Genomic DNA, 21,185 nt, shown 5'->3' with positions numbered 1-21,185 from the left:
AACCAAGGCTGTAAGAAAGATACATGCGGAGTTGGGTATAGGGGAAGAGAAGTGATCAGGTCAAGACCTGGGGAGTGAGCACACCAGCCCTGGGGTCTAGCAAAGAGAAGACAAACCCCCTTGGCAGGTTGGAGGGCTGACTGGACTAACAGGAAGTTGATGGAAGCTTGTATTCTCTTGTGAAGAGCATGAAAATGCTTCCTTGTTCCCAAAGCAGGGTGGAAAGGGCAGATTAAAACCACATGGCTGGCTGACTCATTCCCAGAACTGCCCCAGCATATACCACAGCTGAGCTGAACAAACATTCCAGCATCATTTGCCTGGCATTGCAGTTCCACACTGGACTATGGTTGGTCACAACTGACGAAAAAGCTCAGGATGTGACACTGTGGTGACTCAGACCCTAAGCAATGACTGAGCAGTTAAGAGACAGCCATTACTCATGATTGCACAGGGGGCTCATCAGAGGCAATCCAGATTTCTGATGGTGGCCAGACTGCCACACCCCACAACCTGACCCTCGCTGAATACCCACACTGGCTGCTCCTACTCCAGTACTGCTCCCCTCTGGGGCTGAAGGTGCTGGGACTGGGAGGGAGAAGTGTACACACTTAAAGGAAAATGAAGCAGATTGGACCCAAACCTCAGTGATTCTGCTCCAGCAAGTTGGGGCCTGACCCCACACTCAGGGCAGTGAAAGTCACTGAGCAGAAGGGAATCCCCAGCTCACACCTGGCTTTGACCCTAGCCCTTCCAACTCCAGCCTAACAAGGTGATAGCTTCCAGCACACTTTGAGGAAACACATGACTCATATTCACATCAAATCCAGTTCTTCCACCAAAGCCATAGGACACAACCAGAATGTGTAGGAATGCTCCCACATAAAGATACCCTTTCAAGAATACCATGGGTAACTATTTCACATAATTTCATACAGAGAAGCAAAATAAAATGACAGAAGAATTTGTCTCAATTGAAAGAGCAAGAGGGGACTTCCCTAGTGGTACAGTGGTTAAGAACCCATCTGCCAATGCAGGGGACATAGGTTCAAGCCCTGGTTCAGGAAGATCCCACATGCCACAGAACAACTAAGCCCTTGTGCCACAATATTGAGCCTGTGTTCTACAGCCCACAAGCCACAACTACTGAGCCTGTGCACCACAATTACTGAAGCTCACATGCCTAGAGCCTGTGCTCTGCAACAAGAGAAGTCACTGCAATGAGAAGCCTGTGCACTGCAATGAAGAGTAGCCCCTGCTCACCACAACTAGAGGAAGCCTGCATGTAGCAATGAAGACCCAATGCACCCAAAAACAAAATAAGTAAATAAATTTATAAAAAAGAAAGAGCAAGAGAAAACTAACAAAAACAAGTAACAAAAGAGAAATAAACAATTAACAAGAAAAAGAATTCAAAGCATTAGGAATAATATTGCTTATTGAATTAGGGTAAATTAGATGAACAGTGAGAATTTTAACAAGGAACTAGAAAATATAAAAAAGAACTAGTCAGAACTAAAGAATAAAATAACTGAGATGAAAAACCCACTAGAAGGAATAAACAGCAGGATCAGCAATACACAAGAATGTATAAGTGATCTGGAAGACAGAATAATGAAAATCACATAATCAGAAGAGCAAAAAGAAAACAAATTTTAAAAATGAAAACACTTTAAGGTATCTTTGAGATAACATGAATCATTTACATATTAAGGGTACAAGAAGGAGAAAGAGAGAGAAGGAGGGTGAAAATATGTTTAATGAAATTATGGCTGAAAATTTCCCAAGCCTGCAGAAGGAAACAGATATTAAGATACAAGGAAGAACAGAGGGTCACAAACAAGATGAACACAAACAGTAGGTACTTGTTAGTTATCTATCTTATATATATTAGTGAGTGTATGTTCATCCCAAGATCCTGATTTATCCCTCCCCTCCACTTTTCCCCTTTGGTATCCATATAGCACAGGGAACTCTACTCAATATTCTGTGATATGGGGAGATCAGCTTAGTGCTTTGTGACTGAGGTGGGATAGGGAGGGTGAGAGGTAGATGCAAGAGGGAGGGGATATGGGGATATATGTATACATATAGCTGATTCACTTTGTTATACAGCAGAAACTAACACAACAATGTAAAGCAATTATACTCCAATGATGATGCTAAAAACATAAAAAATAAAAGGGCATGTATTAGGAAAATGTTAGAATGACAAGAGGAATCTAATAAAAATCATTTACATTTGCTTGTTTAATAAAAAAATATTCTGTTATAACCTATATGAGAAAAGATTCAAAAATAAAAGAATGAATATATGTATATGTATAACTGAATCACCTTGCTGTACACCTGAAACTAACACAACATTTTAAATCAACTATACTCCAATAAAATTTTAAAAATAAAAGAAAAATAAAAGATGAACACAAACAGACCCACACCAAGATATATCACAATTTAAATGCAAAATTAAAGATGAGAGAATTGTAAAGGCAGTAAGAGAGAAAAAGTGTCTGATTTTTCTGCAGACTTTTCAGGTCAGAAGTCAATGGCATTCTATATTTTAAGTTCTGTAAGGGAAAATCTGCAACCTAGATCATTTAGAATAGAAAGAGAAAGAAGGAACTTCTCAGACAAGCAGAAACTAAAAGACTTCATCAATACTAAACTGATCCTAAACGAGATGCTAAAGGGCCTTCCCTACGTGGAAAAGAAAAGGCTATAACAAGAAGTAAGTATATATAGGAAAGTAAAAAATCCCACTAGTAAAGGCAAATATATAGTTAACGTTGTGGAACAACAAGAAAAATAAACTAGTATGAAGATTAAAAGACAAAAAATTGTAAAATTCGTATAACTAAAATAATCAGTCAAGGAATAAACATGAAAATGTAAAATATGCCATCAAAACCAAAAAGCATGGGGGAAAGGAGTAAAAAATACAGATCTTTTAGAAAGTGTTTGAACATACATGACCACCTGTTTAAAACATATAGATACAGTTATCGTTCAACATATATCAACCCCATGGTAACCACAAATACACAAAATGAGTGAAAGGAACAAAAGCACATGACTAAATAAAATCATCAAACTACAAGAAAATAAACTAAAAGAAGAAAAAAAACAGGGAAGACCTATAAATAAACATAAAACAAGTAATAAAATGGCAATAAGTACTTACCTATCAGTATGTACTTTAAATATCAATGGACTAAATGATCCTTAAGACAAAGTATGGCTGATTGGATTAAAAAATAAGACACATCTATATGCTGCTTACAAGAGACTCACTTTAGAAATAAAGGCACACTCACACTGAAAGTGAGAGGATGGAAAAAAGATATTTCATACAAATGGGAATGACAGGAAATCTGGGGTAGGGATGCTTATATCATACAAAATAAACTCTAAAACAAAATCTATATCAAAAGACAAGGAAGGGCATTATATAATAATAAAGAGATCAATACCAGAAGAGGATATTGCACACATTAACGTATATGCACCCAATAGAGAAGCAACAATATATATGTAAAGCAAATGTTAACAGACAGATTAACATATATACACTAATATGAATAAAATAGATAACTAATAAGAACCTGCTGTATATTTTAAAAATTAACATAAAAAGGGAGAAATTGACAACAATAAGAGAATACTAGGGGACTTTAATGCCACACTTACATCAATGGACAGATCATACAGGCAGAAAATCAATAAGGCAACAGTGGTCTTAAAGGACACAATAGACCAGTTAGACTTAATAAGTATCTATAGGGCATGTCATCTAAAAACAGCAAAATACACATTCTTTGCAAGTGTACATGGAACATTCTTCAGGATAGGTCACATGCTAGGCCACAAAACAAGTCTAACACATTTAAGCAGAAAGAACTTCTATCAAATTTTTTTCCAAATGCAATGGTCTGAAACTAGAAATCAATTACAGAAATAAAAATGGGAAAAACACAAACACATTGAGACTAAACCATATGATATTTATATAACCAATGGGTCAATGAAGAAATCAAAGAGGAACTCGGAAAATACCTTAAGACAAATGAAAATATAAACACAACTTTAAAACTCTGGATGCAGCAAAAATAGTTCTAAGAGATAGTTTATAGTGATAAAGTCCTACCTTAAAAACAAGAAAAATCTCAAATAAACAAACTTTCCATCTAAAGGAATTTGAAAAGGAAACAAAAAAACCAAAGTCAGTAAAAGGAAGGAAATAATAAAGATCAGAGAGGAAACAAATAAGTACAGACCAAAAAAACAACAGAAAAGATCAATGAAACCAGGGGCTTGTTCTTTGTAAAGATAAACAAAATTGATGTATTTTTGGCAAGGCTCATCAAGAAGAAAAGAGTGAAGACAAATAAACCAAATACAAAACAAAAGAGGAGAAGTAACAATAGACATCACAGAGATACAAAAAAATCATAAGAGAACACTGTGCAAAGTTATATGCCAACAAACTGGACAACCTAAACGAACTGGACAAATGCCTAGAAATATACAATCTTCAAAGACTGACTTAGCAAGAAATAGACAATCTGAGCAGACAGATCACTAGTAGTGAAATTTAATTTACAATTTAAAAAACTACAACAGAAGCCCAGGATTGCATGGCTTCACAAGAATTTTTTCCCAAACTTATATAAGAACACTAACATCTATCCTCAAATTATTCCAAAATATGGAAGATGATTGAATACTCCCAAATTCATTCTACAAAGCCACCATCACCCTGATATAAAAATGAGACAAAGACACTACAAAAAAATTATAGGCCAATAACTCTAAGGAATATAGATGCAAGAACCTTCAACAAAATACTACCAAACTAAATTCAATAATATGTAAAGAGGATCAAATCCCATGATCAAGTGGTATTTATACCAGAGATGCAACAATGGTTCAATATCAGCAAATAAATGTGATACACCACATGAAAAAAGGAAAGGATGTAAATTGGTACAACCAATATGGAGACCAGTATGGAGGTTCCATAAAAATCAAAAAATAGAACTGTTATATGATCCAGGAATACCACTTCTTGGCATATATCTGGAGGAAACCATACTTTGAAAAGATACATTCACCCCAGTGTTCACTGCAGCACTAGTTATGATATCCAAGATATGGGAGCAACCTAAATGTCCATCAACAGAGGAATGGATAAATAAGTAGTTGTACATATATACAATGGAATACTACTCGGCCATAAAAATGAATGAAATAATGCCATTTGCAGCAACATGGATGAACCTAGATATTATCATGCTAAGTGAAGTAAGTCAGACAAAGAAAGACAAGTATCATATGATATCACTCATATGGAATCTAATTTTTAAAAGTGATACAAATGAACTTATTTCCAAAACTGAAACAGACTTACAGATATTGAAAACAAACTTATGGTTACCAAAAGGGGAATGTGGGGGGGGCAGGGATTAATCAGGAGCTTGGAATTAACATACACACACTACTATATATAAGATAGATAACCAACAAGGACCTACTGTATAGCACAGGGAACTCTACTAAATATTCTGTGATAGCCTATGTAAGAAAAGAATCTGAAAAAGGATGAATATATGTATACGTATAACTAAATCACCTTGCTGTACACCTTAAAGTAACACAATATTGTAAATTAACTATAGTCCAATAAACTTTAAAAAAATGGTCAAAGTATCAACAGGAAAATCATGGGGAAAAAAATACAAATGCTCAACTTCACTCAAAATTAAAGAGATAAAAGTTAAGACAAAAATGAAATGTTTCTTAACCTATCAAATTAACAAAAAAAAGTTTAAAAATATCTGGTGTCAATAAGTGTGTATGGAAATCTGTACTGGAGGATGTGCAAATACTGGCAACCTTATTTGGAAGGTAATTGAGCTACCACTGTTAAATTTTAAATGTACATACCATTTGGCCCCGTAATTTTACTTCTAGGAATTTATTTTATGCATATTTATTGCCATATTGTTTACAGTAATAAAAATGGAAATAACACAAAGATTAAGAAAGGGAAGGATAAAAATGTGATTTAAATCACATTATCATCACAATGCATGCAGAAAAAGCATTTGACAAAATCCAACATCCATTCATGGTAAAAACTCTCATCAAATTTGCTATAGAGGTAAAATATCTCAACATAATAAAGGCCACTTATGACAAACCCACAGCTAACAACATAATCAACAGTGAAAAGCAGAAGACTTTTCCACCAAAATCAGGAAGAAGACAAGGATGGCCACTCTCACCACTTATATTTAACATATTATTGGCAGGTCTAGCCACAGCAATCAGACAAGAAAAAGAAATAAAAAGCATCCAAATTGTAAGTGAAAAATTAAAACTGTCACTATTTGCAAATGATATGATGCTATATATATATAGAAAACATAAAAAATATTAGAATTAATAAATGAACACAGCAATGTTGCAGGATACAAGACTGATATAGACTAATAATGAACTATCAGAAAGAGTAATTAAGGAAACCGTTCCATTTGCAATCACATAAAAAAGAATAAAATGCATAGGAATAAACTTATGCAAGGAGGCATAAGACTATGTGTGAAAACTCTAAAACGTTGATGAAGGAATTTGACTATGAAACAAGGAAATGGAAAGATATAACCTGTTGTTGGGTTGGATGAATTAATATGGTTAAAATATCTACAGTGCCCAGGGCTTCCCTGGTGGCACAGTGGTTGAGAGTCCGCCTGCCATTGCAGGGGACACGAGTTCGTGCCCCAGTCCGGGAAGATCCCACATGCCATGGAGTGGCTGGGCCCGTGAGCCATGGCTGCTGAGGCTGTGCGTCTGGACCCTGTGCTCCGCAACGGGAGAGGCCACAACAGTGAGAGGTCCGCGTATCACCAAAAAAAAAAAAAAATATATATATATATATATATATATATATACACACTGCCCAAAACAATCTACAGATTTAATGCAATCCCTATAAAAATACCCATGACAATATCTACAGAACTTGAAGAAATAATTCTAAAATTTATATAGAAGCACAAAAGACCCTGAATTGCCAAAGCAATCTTGAGAAAAAAGAAAAAGCCAGAAGTATCACAATCCCTGGTTTCAGACTATACTACAAAGCTACAGTAATCAAAACAGCATTTTACTGTCACAAAAATAGACACATAGATTAATGAAACAGAATAGAGAGTCCAGAAATAAACTTGTGCACCTATGGCCAATTTAGATGAAGGAGCCAAGAATATACAATGGGGAAAAGACAGTCTTTTCAAGAAGGGGTGCTGGGAAAACTGGACAGCTACATGTAAAATAATGAGATTTAGAACATTTCCTCACACAATTGACAAAAATAAACTGAAAATGTGTTAAAGACCTAAGTGTAAGATGTGTAACTGTAAAGTACTAGAAGAGAACATTGGCAGAACACTTTGACAGGAATTGTAGCAATACTTTTTTGGATCTGTCTCCTAAGGCAAAAGAAAGAGTAGGAAGAAATAAACCAATAGTACCTAATTGAACTTAAGAGTTTTTACACAGCAAAGGAAATCAGCAAAATTAAAAGACAACCTACTGAATGTTAGAAAATATTTGCAAGTGATATAAGCAATATCCAAAATTTATAAACAGCTTATAAAACTCAATATAAAAGAAACAAGATATCCAATTTAAAAATGGGCAGAAGACATTTATATAGATATTTAACCACAAGTGATATACTGATCTCCAGCAGGCACATGAAGAAATGTCCAGAATTGCTAATCATCAGAGAAATGCAAGTCAAAACCACAATGAGTTTTCATCTCACATCTTTCAATATGGCTATCATCAAAAAGTCTACAAATAACAAATGTTGTTGAGGATGTGGAAAAAATGGAACCCTAGTATACTGTTTGTGGGATTATAAATTTGTGCATCCATCATGGAAAACAGTTTGAGGTTCCTCAAAAAACTAAAAATAGAGCTACCTTATGATCCAGCATTTCCACTCCTGGGTGTATATATCCAGAAAAAATGAAAACACTAATTCATAAAGATACTTGCATCCAAATATTCATAGTAGCATTATTTACATTAGCCCAAATATGGAGGCAAAAATAAGTGCCCATCAACAGATGAATGGATTAAGAAGATGTAGTATATATACACAATGGAATATTACTCAGCCATAAAATTGGAATTCTGCCATTTCCAACAATGTGGATGGGCACAAAGACTATTATGATTAGTGAAATCAGTCAAAGACGAATATTATATGTTACCACTTGTATGTGGAAACTAAAAAATTTTTTAAATGAATGTATTTAACAAAACAGAAAAAAGACTCATAGATATAGGGAACAAACTTGTGGCTAACAGTGGGGAGAAGGAAATGGGGAAGGAGTGAGAAAGTGATATGGGATTGAAGACACAAACTAGTATATATAAAATAACTAAGCAACAAATATATATTGTACATTATTAGGAATTATAGCCATTATTTTATAATAACTTCAAAAGGATTATAATCTATAAAAATATTGAATTACTATGTTGTAAACTTGAAACTAATATATATCATAAATCAGCTATACTTCAATAAAACTTTTAAGTTAAATATTTTTTATATTTAAAAATAGCTATAACTTTAACAATTTTTTTTACTGGATACAATGTAAAAAGATGTAAACGATAATATGGGAAATAAAAAAGGCCATGAGTAAAAGAATAGAGTTTTTGTATGCGATCAAAATTAAGTTGTTACCATCATAAAATGGCATGATATATATATGATATGTAATTTAAGACTTAAGGTAACCACAAAGTAAAAACCTACAGTAGAATCACAAAATATAAGTATAAGGAATCAAAGCATACATGTATAAAAAATTATCAATTCACAAAGGAAGGCAGAAAAAGAGTTACAAAGTAACAAGAGAACTTCATAATAACCAGAAAATTATCAATATGATCGTATTCATATGTCCTTCTATAGTAATATTACTTTAAATGTAAATATATTGGATTCTCAAATCAAAAGGCATAGGGTGGCTGATGGATGAAAAAAATAGTCCCTGCATGTGTCCTACAAGAGACTCACCTCAGCTTGAAGGGCACACATAAGCTCAAAACGAAGGAATCACAAAAGATATTACATTCAAGTCGAATCTAAAAGAGAGCAGGCATAGCTATACATATATGAGACAAAATGGACTTTAAGTCAAAACGATAACAAGAGACAAATATGTAATTAAATAATGGCAATGACAATCAAGAAGATGTAACAAACATAACTATGCATACACCCAACATCAAAGCACCTACATAAATGAAGCAAATATTAACAGATCTCATGGAGAAATAGAAAGTAATACAATAATAGTAGGGGCCTTAAATAACACATCAAACCAGTTGGATTTAATACATATCTAAAGGACATTTCATTCAACAAAAGAAGAATACACATTCTTTTTAAGTGCACATGGAATGATCTTCAGGATAATCCACATATTACACCATAAAAAAATCTCAATTTAAGAGAATATAAATTATATTAAGCATTTTATCCAACCACAATGGGATGAAACTAGAAAAATGGGAAAAACAAAATCATGTGGAGACTAAACAATATGCAACAACAACAACAAATCAACAATGGGTCAATGAAGAAATCAAAGAGTAAATCAGAAAGAAAATACCTTGAGACAAATGAAACTAAAATGTAACTTTCCAAAATCTATGGGACGCAGCAAAAGCAATTCTAAGAGGGAAATTTAGAGCAATGCAGGCATACCTCAAGAAACAAGGAAAATCACAAATAAAGAACATAACCTCTCATCTAAAGGAATTAGAAAGAGAAAAACAAAAATTCCCAAAGTAGGAGAAGGAATGAAATAATAAAAATCAGAGAGAAAATAAATAGAATAGAGACCAAAAGAAACAAAAAAACAAAAACAATATAGAACCTAACTATGGAAGTTAAAGGCCTAAAATATTAAAACTATAAGACATTGATGAAGGAAATTGAAGACGATATAAGTAAATGGAAAGATATCACATGTTCATGGACTGGAAGGAAGAATATTGTTAAAATGTCCATACTACCCAAAGCAATGTGCTGATCTAATGCAATCCCTACCAAAATACCCATGACATTTTTCCCTGAACTAGAACAAAAAATAATCTGAAATCTATATGGAGCCACAAAAGACCCCAAATAGCCAAAGCAATGTTGAAAAAAATGAACAAAGCTGAAGGTATCATGCTCCCTGACATCAAGATATACTAAAAAGCTACAGTAATCAAAACAGTACTGGCACAAAAACAGACACATAGATCAATGGAACAGAATAAAGAGCCCAGAAATAAACCTATGCACTTATGGCCAATTAACATATGACAGAGGCAAAAATACACAATGGGGGAAAAACAGTCTCTTCAATATATGCTGTAGGGAAAACTTTACAGCTACAATTAAAAGAATGAAATTAGAACATTTTCTCACACCATATACAAAAATAAACCCAAAATAGGTTAAAAACCAAAATGTAAGACTGGAAATCATAAAAATCCTGAAAGAAAGCATACGCAGAACACTCTTTGACAGAAATTGTAGCAACATTTTTTTGGATCTGTGTCCTCAGGCAAAGGAAACAAAAGCAAAAATAAACAATTGGGGCCTATTAAACTTGCAAGGTTTTGCACAGCAGAGGTATCCATCAACAAAACAAAAAGACAACATACTGAATTGGAGAAAATACTTTCAAATGGTATAACAGATAGGGGTTAATATCCAAAATACATAAAGAGCTCATACAACTCAATATTTAAAAATCCCTCAAAAAAGTGGGCAGACCTAAATGATCATTTTTTTGTAAGAAGATACACAGATAGCCAAAATCACATGAAAAAATACCCACCATTACTAATCATGAGAAAAACACAAGTCAAAACCACAAAGACATATCACCTCACACCTGTCAATATTGTTATCATCAAAAGTCTGCAAATAACAAAAGTTGGTGTGAATATGGAGAAAAGGGAGCCCTAGTGCACTTGATGAGAATGTTAATTGGTTCAGTCACTATTGAAAACAGTAGGAAGTTTTCTCAAAAAAGTAAAAATAAAACTACCATATGATCCAGCAATTTCACTTCTGGGTATATATCTGAATAAAATGAAAACACTAATTTGAAAAGATATATGCACCCCAATGGTAATAGCAGCTTTATTTACCATAGCCAAAATATAGAGGCAACCTAAGTGCCCATGAACAAATGAATGGATAAAGAAGATTATACACACATGCGTGCACACACACACACACACACACACGCACACTGGAATATTACTTAGCCATAAAAATGAAAAATTTTCATTGCAATAACATGGATGGACCTGGAGTATATTCTGCTTAGTGAAATAACCCAGATGGAGGAAGATAAATACTGTATGTTATCACTTATATGTCTAATCTATAAAATAAACAACTGAATATAACAAAACAGAATTACAGATATAAAGAACAAGCCAGTGGTTACCAGTGGGGAGAGGGAAGGATGGAGGGGCGAGATAGGTGTAGGAGATTAAGAGGTTCAAACTATTATGTATAAAATTAATAAACTTCAAGGATATATTGTACCACACAGGAAATGTAGCCAATATTTTATAATAACTTAAATGGAGTTTAATGTATAAAAATATTGAATCACTATGTTTTACACCTGAAACTAATATAATATTGCAAATCAACTATACTTCAATTAAAAAATGAAAAGGAAAGAAACATCTTAAAGCAAATGAAATTGGAAGCACATATCAAAATGTATGGGATACTTTAAAATCAGTTCTAATTAGGAAGTTTACTGTGTTAAATGCTTACTATAAGGAAAAAAATATCTCAAATAACCTAACATTACTCCTCAAGGTAAGAGTAAAAGAGGAAATGCCTAAGCCCAACATTAACATAAGAAAGGATATAATAAAGAACAGAGCAGAAATAAGTGAAACATAGACCAGAAAAACTACAGTAAAGATCAACAAAACTAAGACCTGATTTTTGAAGATAAACAAAATTGACAAAACTTTAGCAAGACTTAGATGAAAAAGACTAAACAAATAATCAGAAATGAGAGTGGAGACATTACAGCTGATACAAAATATTATAAGAATCTACAAAATATGCCCAAACTAGGTAACCTAGAATAAATGAAAAATTCCTAGAAACATACAACTAACCAAGATTAAATCATGAGGAAATAGAAAATCTGAACAGACCAGAAATGAGTAAGGTAATTGAATTAGTCATCGAAAACCTCCAGCACAATATCCCATCACCAAATGGTCTTGCTGGTGAATTTTATGAAACATTAAAGAAGAAATAATGTCAAATGGTAATTATGTGTCAGGATAGATGTCTTAATTAATGCTTCAGTGATAATCATTTTACAATATATGTGTATCAAATCAACACATTGTACACTCTAAGCTTACACAATTTTATATACCTATTATATCTCAGTACAGCAGTAAAAAAAAACTTTTTTTTCTTTTTTGTTTCTGGCCACACCACGTGGCTTGCAGGATCTTAGTTACCCAACCAGGGATTGAAACTGGGCCCACAGCAGTGAAAGTGCCAACTCCTAACAACTGGACCACCAGGAAATTAATAAAACTGTAAAAAATATTAGTGTAATCTACCATATCAACAGGCTAAAGAACAATCATGATTATATCATTTGACAGAAAAATCATGCAAATCCAACACTGATTTACAATTAAAAGCCACCAGCATATTATCAAAAAAGGGAAACTTCCACAACTTTATAAAGAGGTTCTACAGACTTCCCACAGCTGACTTTATACATAATGGTGAAAGACTGCATGCTTTCCCCTTAAGATCAGGAACACGACAAGTATACCTGCTTGCACCACTCTTACTAAACACATTACTAGAATTTTTAACCAGTGCAATAAGACAAAAAAAGCAAAAGCTTACAGACTGTAAAAGGAGAAATTACAATGTTCCTTTCTGCTGATGACATGATAGTCACTTCTAAATTCCCAAGAAATCTACAAAACTATACCTTACTGGAACAAATAAGTTTATTGAGCAATATTTCATTGTTCAATATCGACACACAAGAATCAACACGTTTATACAATAAAAATAAACACATGGAAACTTAAATTAAAAACTCAGTACTATATAAATTCACTCCAAAGAAAATCAAATACTTAGTGATAAACCCAAGAAAATATGTGCAATATACTCATGTTGAATATCAGAAAATGCTCAGGAAAACTTCATTGAAGGCCCAAATAAGGAAAAGTTTATACTGTGCTGATGGATTTGAAGACAGCATGTTAAATATGTCAGTTCCTTCAAAATGTATATGTAGAACAAATGAAATTCCTATGAAAAGCCCAGCAAGGATTTTTATAGACATAGACAAGCTTATTTTGAAATGTATATGAAATGCAAAGATACCAGAATAAGTAAAATAATTTTGGAAAATAATAATATACAGATCAGCCAAGATGGCATAGTAGAAAGTCCCAGAGCTCACCTCCTGTCATGGGTACACCAAAATCACAACTATTTGCCGAACAAATATCAATGAAATAGACCAGAACCTACCAGAAAAGATCTACAACTAAAGACATAAAGAAGGAGCCACAATGAGCTGGGTAGGAGGGATGGACTCACCATGTAGTCAACTCCCATACCCACACATGGAGAATAATTACATTGCAGAGGTTCTCCCATGGAAGTGAGAGTTCTGAGCCACACATTAGGCTCCCCAGCCACCGGGGCTTAATTTTGGGAGTCCCACAGGACTGGGGAAAATAGACACTTCACTTTTAAAGGGCACACACAAAATCTCACAGGCTCTGGGACCCAGGGCAAAAGCAGTCATTTGATAGGAGCCTGGGCCAGACCTACCTGCCAGTCTTGGAGAGTCTCCCAGAGAGGCAACAGGCAAATATTGCTCATCTTGAGGATATAGACACTGGTGGCAGTCATTCTTGGATGCTGCTTCTACCATGTGGACACCGGTACACACAGCATCACTGTGGAATCCTCCCTCTAGCTCATTTGTGCCTGCCTATAGGCATCAGTGTTGGGCTGCCTCAGGCCAAGCAACTAACTTGACAGGGTCACAGGCCCACTCATCAACAGAAAAGCTGCCTAAAGTCCTCCTGAGCCTGCAGCCACCTGTAGATATTGTCCTGCCCACTGGAGGGCCCAAGAACCTTCTCCACCCGCCTTGGGCAGCCATCAGTCCCAGAATCCCCTGGGCCCTGGTCCTGCTCTACAGGAAACCTGCTGTAGCCTCTGGACCAGGCTCAACCACCAGGGGGCAGACACAAGAATACCACAATCCTGTGGCCTACAGACCCATCCTGCCCACAGCATAATAGACCCTGCCCTGAACCCAGCTGAGTGCTGGCCTTGACCACTAGCAGGGCAACAAAAGCTTCAGGACACCCCAGAACTTGGACCCAAATGTGTCAGGAACTAAGCCCCCTCCAACCTGACACTGGCTCTGGGATCCCTGGGCCTTGCAACCAGACCCCAGGATATGGCTCAGCTTGCCAGTAGTTCAACACTAAGCCCAGGACCTGACTTCATCAACCAGTGGGTGGGCAAGAGCCCTGGAGGCTTCTGGATTCTGACTCTGCCCACCAGTGAGACAGCACTAGCCCTGGGGCCCCCAGGGTACTGTGGCCACACCAACAAGCAGCTGGTAGCCTCCGCACAAGACAAGGCCTGGCAACCAACAATACTGGAGGCTAACCAAGCCTACCAGATTGCCCACATAGCTCACCACAACAGAAGGACCCACCTAGCCCTTATAGGGGAAACTGTAGACCATATAGCTTTGGTGAGAAGAAGGAGTGTGCTTCTGGACCACATAGGATATCTTCTACAGAAGACCACTTCTCCAAGGTCAGGAAATGTAACTAAACTACTGGATACATAAAAATACAAAAAGCAACTTAGGCAAAATGCAGCAACAGAGGAACAAGTTTCAGATGAAGGAACAAGATAAAACCCCAGAAGAAGAACTTAAGTGAAGTGGAGATAGGCAATCTACCTGAGAAAGAGTTCAGGGTAGTGATCATAAAGATCAAAGAACTTGTGAGAAGAATGGATGCACAGAGGGAGAAGTTAGAAGTGTTTAACATAAAGTTAGAAAGTATGAAGAAAAACCAAATGGAGATGAATAATAAAATAACTGAAGTGAAAAATACACTAGAAGGAATCAATAGTAGACTAAACAATACAGAGGAACGGATCAGTGAGCTGAAAGAAAGAGTAATGGAAATCCCTGATGCTGAACAGGAAAAAAAAGAATGAAAAGAAATGTGGAAAGTTTAAGAGACCTCTGGGACAACATCAACTGCACTAATATTTGCATTATAGGGGTACCAGAAGGAGAAGAGAGAGAGAAAAAGACTGAGAACATAGTTGAAGAGATAATAGCTGAAAAATTCTCTAACCTGGGAAAGGAAACAGTCACCCAAATCCAGGAAGCACAGAGATTCTCATACAGGATCAACCCAAAGAGGAACATACCAAACCACATTGTTATTAAAATGACAAAAATTAAAGACAGAATATTAAAAGCAACAAGGGAAAAGCAACAAATTCACTTCGTTGTACAGCAGAAACTAACACAACATTGTAAAGCAACTATACTCCAATAAAAAAATAACTTAAAAAAACATACAAGGGAACTCCCATAAGTCTATCAGCTGAATTTTCAGCAGGAACTCTGCAGGCCTGAAGGGAGTGGCAAAATATATTTGAAGTGATGAAAGGGAAAAACCTACAATGAAGAATACTCCATGCAGCAAGGTTCTTGTTCAGATTTGATGAATCTTTATAGATAAGCAAAAACTTAAAGAGTTCAGCACCAACAAACCAGCTTTACAAGAAATGTCAGAGGAACCTCTCTAAGAGAAAAAGAAAAGGCCATAATTAGAAACATGAAAATTACAAAATGAAAAAGCTCACTGGCAAAGACAAACATACAGTAAAGTTAGGAAATCATCCATGCCCAAAGCTAGTAGGAAAGTTAAAAGACAAAAGTAGTAAAATAATCTATATCCACAATAAGCAGTTAAGGGATATATAAAACAATTAGATGTAAAATATGATATAAAAAACAGTAATCATGGGGAGAACAGTACAAATGCAGAATTGTTGAAATGCATTTGAAATTAAGAGATCAGCAACTTAAAACAATCACACATATATACAGTCTTGTATAAAAACTTCATGGCAACCACAAACCAAAAATCTATACTATATATACAAAAAGCAAAAGGGATCCAAAGACAATACTAAAAATAGTCATCAAATCACAAGAGATGAGAACAAAAGATGAAGAAAGGGGAAAAACAGACCTACAAAACAACCCCAAAACAATTAACAAAATGGCAGTAAGAGTATACATATCAATAATTACCTTAAATGTAAATGGATTAAATGCTCCAACCAAAAGGCATAGACTGTCTGAATGAATACAAAAACAAGACCCATATATATGCTGTCTACAAGAGACCTACTTCAGACCTAGGGACACATACAGACTGAAAGTGAGGGGATGGAAGAAGATATTCCATGCAAATGGAAATCAAAAGAAAGCTGGAGTAGCAATACTCATATCTGACAAAATAGACTTTAAAATAAAGACTGTTACAAGAGACAAAAAGGACACTACATAATGATCAAGGGATCAATCTAAGAAAAAGAATAATATGAAAGAAATAACTCTCCCTGATGCTACATCTCACTATATAGCTGTAATAAACAAGACAATGTGGTACTGACAATAGACTTTTGAGAAAAGTATGATAGGAATTCAATGAAAGAAGGTAGTCTTTTAACAATTGTCAGTGAGCAACTGAACATCCACAGGGAAGAAGGAAAGAAAGAAAAAAGAAAGAAAGAAAGAAAGAAGAAAGAAAGAAAGAAAGAAAGAAGAGAAGAGAAAGGAAGAAAGAAAAGGAGGGAGGAAGGAAGGAAAGGAGGGAGGGAGCGAGGAAATTAAGCTTTAAACCTCAAACCTTATACAAAATTTAACTCAAAATGGATCATAGATTTAAACATAAAACTGTAAAACTTTTGGAACAAAGCATGGGAGAAAACCTTTATGACATAGAGCTAGGAGAAGTATTTTTAAATTGACACAAAAAGCACAATTCATAAACAGAAAAATTGATAAATTGGGCTTCATAAAAGTTTAAAACTTTTGTTTTTTTTACAAACTCTCTTAAAATGATAAACAGACAAAACACAGAATAGGATACCAAAATACTTGTGTATAGAGTATATAAAGAACTCTAAAAATTGAACAATAAAAAATAATTCAATTTTAAAAAGCAAAAGTGATATGAACAGACATTTCATAAAAGAGGATATATGGATGGAAACAAACCCATGAAAACATATTTATCAGTAGTCATCTGAGAAATGCAAATTGAAACCATAATGTGATATCCCTACACACCTATCAGAATGGCTAAAGTAAAATATACTGATAATAACAAATTTTGACACTAATGTAGAAACAATGGGTTGCTCATACCTTGCTGGTGGGAATGTAAAATGGTACAGATACGCTGGAGAAAAGTATGATAGTGTCCTTTTAGAATATACATACATTACCATATGACCTTTGCAAATATAAAGTGTGCTCGAATATATATAACAACTTTATTCCAACTGAAAAGTGTAAACACTCCAAATGTCCTTCAACAAGTGAATAAACGAACTGTGGTACAACCATACTATTTGGCAATAAAAATAATTTAGTGTTAGATAGACGAAATCACTTGGATGGATCTCAGAGGGATTAGGCTAAGTGAAAAACACTTATGTACTGTATTATTCCATACAATTAACTTTATTACAATAACAAAATTATAAAGATTGAGAATGCATTAGTGGTTTCTAGAAGTTAGGGATTGCAGGAAATGTGGTGAATTTGGTTAAAAGGGGTAAAATCAGGGATCATTGTAGTGATAGAACCCTTCTGTAACTACATTTTTGTGGTGCATACATAAATCTACACATATAGTTAAACTGTATAGAATTGTATTCTATGCACACAAATATGAAAATAGTGAAAATCAATAAGTTCCCTGGATGGTATCAATGTCGATTTTGTACTTTAGATATTATACTGTAGTTATGCAAGATGCACCTATTGGAGAAAACTGTGTGAAGTGTACATAGTAATTCCCTGTACATTATTATGAAATTTCATGTAAATCTACAACTGTTTCAAAATACAAAAAATTTAAATCTATTCCCAGAGTCTTTTGATAGATGAGTTTAACTTATATACATTTATTTTACTTATTGATGCATTTGGATACTTTTCTAACATTATTGTTTTGAGTGTTTCTATTTATCATACTTTTAATTCTTCATTTCCTGATTTTGTTGGTTTGATCAACTTGTATTTCTTTCTTTTTAATATATTGTTTATAATCTGTTTATTCTACTTAGTACAGAAAAAATATTTTATATACTATTAAATATATTTTTGTAGTGGCTTACCCAAGCTGCCATTTTTTTGAAATTTTATTTTACTTATTTTTTTTATTCAGCAGGCTCTCGTTAGTTACCCATTTTATACATATTAGTTTATATATGTAAATCCCAATCTCCCAAATCATCACACCACACACCCACCATTTTCCCCCCTTGGTGTCCATACGTTTGTTCTCTACATTTGTGTCTCAATGTCTGCCCTGCAAACCGGTTCATCTGTACCATTTTTCTAGGTTCCACATATATGTTAATATACAATATTTGTTTTTCTCCCTCTCACTTACTTCACTCTGTATGACAGTCTCTAGATCCATCCACGTCTCTACAAATGACCCAATTTACTTGCTTTTAATGGTTGAGTAATATTCCATTGTATATTTGTACCATATCTTCTTTATCCATTCGTCTATCGATGGGTATTTAGGTTGCTTCCATGTCCTGGCTATTGTAAACAGTGCTGCAATGAACATCGAGGTGCATGTATCTTTTTGAATTATAGTTTTCTCTGGGTATATGCCTAGTAGTGGAATTCCTGGGTCATATGGTAATTCTATTTTCAGTTTGTTAAAGAACCTCCATACTGTTCTCCATAGTGGACATATCAATTTACATTCCACCAACAGTGCAAGAGGGTTCCCTTTTCTCCACACCCTCTCCAGCATTTGTTGTTTGCAGATTTTCTGATGATGCCCATTCTAACAGGTGTGAGGTGATACCTCATTGTAGTTTTGATTTCCATTTCTCTAATAATTAGAGATGTTGAGCACCTTTTCATGTGCTTCTTGGTCATCTGTATGTCTTCTTTGGAGAAATGTCTATTTAGGTCTTTTGCCCATGTATGGATTGGGTTGTTTGTTTTATTAATATTGAGCTGCATGAGCTGTTTATATATTTTGGAGATTAATCCTTTGTCCGTTGATTCATTTGCAAATATTTTCTCCCATTCTGAGGGTTGTCTTTTGGTCTAGTTTGTAGTTTCATTTCCTGTGCAAAAGCTTTTAAGTTTCATTAGGTTCCATTTGCTTATTTTTGTTTTTATTTCCATTACTCTAGGATGTGGATCAAAAAAGATCTTGCTGTGATTTATGTCAAAGGTTGTTCTTCCTATGTTTTCCTCTAAGAGTTCTACAGTGTCCGGTCTTACATTTAGGTCTCTACTCCATTTTGAGTTTATTTTTGTGTAAGGTGTTAGGAAGTGTTCTAATTTCATTCTTTTACATGTAGCTGTGCACTTTTCCCAGCAGCACTTATTGAAGAGACTGTCTTTTCTCCATTGTATATCCTTGCCTCCTTTGTCATAGATTAGTTGACCATAGGTGCGTGGGTTTATCTCTGGACTTTCTATCCTGTTCCATTGACCTATATTTCTGTTTTTGTCTCAGTACCATATTGTCTTGATTATTGTAGCTTTGTAGTATAGTCTGAAGTCAGGGAGTCTGATTCCTCCAGCTCCGTTTTTTCCCTCAAGACTGCTTTGGCTATTCGGGGTCTTTTGTGTCTCCATACAAATTTTAAGACTTTTTGTTCTGGTTCTGTAAAAAATGCCATTAGTAATTTTATAGGGATTGCATTGAATCTATAGATTGCTTTGGGTAGTATAGTCATTTTCACAATACTGAGTCTTCCAATCCAAGAACAAGGTATATCTCTCCATCTGTTTGTATCATCTGTAATTCCTTTTATCAGTGTCTTATAGTTTTCTGCAAACAGGTCTTTTGTCTCCCTAGGCAGCTTTATTCCTAGGTATTTTATTCTTTTTCTTGCAATGGTAAATGGGAGTGTTTCCTTAATTTCCCTTTCAGATTTTTCATCATTAGTGTATAGGAATGCAAGAGATTTCTGTGCATTAATTTTGTAACCTGCTATTTTACCAAATTTATTGATTAGCTCTAGTAGTTTTCTGATAGCATCTTTAGGATTCTCTATGTATAATATCATGTCATCTGCAAACAGTGACATTTTTACTTTTTCTTTTCCAAATTGTATTCCTTTTATTTCCTTTTCTCCTCTCATTGCCATGGCTAGGACTTCCAAAACCGTGTTGAATAATAATGGTGAGAGTGGACATCCTTGTCTTGTTCCTGATCAGAGAGGAAATGCTTTCAGTTTTTCACCATTGAGAATGATGTTTGCCATGGGTTTGTAGTATATGGCCTTTATTATGTTGAGGTAGGTTCCCTCTATGCCCACTTTCTGAAGAGTTTTTCTCATAAATGGGTGTTGAATTTTGTCAAAATCTTTTTCTGCATCTATTGAGATGATCATATGGTTTTTATTCTTCAATTTGTTAATATAGCATATCACATTGATTGATTTGTGTATATTGAAGAATATCCGTGGGGTAAATGCAACTTGATCATGGTGTATGGTCCTGTTAATGTGTTTTTGGATTCTGTTTGCTAGTATTTTTTTGAGGATTTTTGCATCTATATTCATCAGTGATATTGCTCTGTCATTTTCGTTTTCGTAGTATTTTTTCCGGTTTTGGAATCAGGGTGATGGTTGCCTCATAAAATGAGTTTGGGAGTGTTCCTACCTCTGCAATTTTTGGAAGAGTTTGAGAAGGATGGGTATAAACTCTTCTCTAAATGTTTGATAGAATTCAATTGTG

The sequence above is a fragment of the Monodon monoceros genome, unplaced genomic scaffold (assembly GCF_005190385.1).
Source record: "Monodon monoceros isolate NGI ecotype Baffin Bay Population unplaced genomic scaffold, NGI_Narwhal_1 Super_Scaffold_22, whole genome shotgun sequence".
NCBI classification, from domain to species: Eukaryota; Metazoa; Chordata; class Mammalia; order Artiodactyla; family Monodontidae; genus Monodon; species Monodon monoceros.
The sequence above is the reverse complement of the archived record's forward strand: the minus strand, read 5'-3'. Positions refer to the sequence as shown.